This window comes from Wasmannia auropunctata, unplaced genomic scaffold (assembly GCF_000956235.1).
Source record: "Wasmannia auropunctata unplaced genomic scaffold, wasmannia.A_1.0 LD336064.1, whole genome shotgun sequence".
Lineage (NCBI taxonomy): Eukaryota > Metazoa > Arthropoda > Insecta > Hymenoptera > Formicidae > Wasmannia > Wasmannia auropunctata.
Genome location: NW_012026826.1, coordinates 1649073 through 1649536, shown reverse-complemented (window position 1 = coordinate 1649536; position 464 = coordinate 1649073). Strand labels below are relative to the sequence as shown.

The 464-nt window shown below is 37.1% G+C and overlaps 1 protein-coding gene across 1 annotated transcript in view; it reads left to right on the top strand.

Moving 5' to 3' along the window:
- LOC105450315 overlaps positions 1-464 on the top strand; it is a 7997-nt gene that overhangs the window by 4317 nt on the left and 3216 nt on the right. The window lies entirely within an intron of this gene.

The window sequence follows — 464 nt, the reverse complement described above, 5'->3', positions numbered from 1 at the left end:
TGACACGCAAGCTAGAAGTTTTATTAAAGGTACGTATCTTTTATGAAGATTGAGTTGTAAAATATTAATTTTCTATTATTTTAAAAAAATGCTGAATTTTGTTATTAAATGTTCATATTATTAAATAATGTGAAATATGTTTTGTTGTGCCCGGGGGTGTGATTGGCACAATAAGAGGATCCGACTCCGCGGGGGAACGGGACTTCGATTTATGATAAAACAACTCCGACACTTGATGTAAACTTTCACGACAATATAATTTCTTTATTTCACTTTACTACACTTTATTAGACTTTATTTTGTTTAACACCTTCACCTTAACTATTATAGACAGAATAACTTTCACGACACGAACGTCGTGCTCAAACGTGAATATGACGGACTTAAGGACTGACCGCTCGCGGCTGATCGTTGCGCGTACTTATGGCTACGCGTTGCCGCGTCAGCGCTCAGCATTTTGGCAA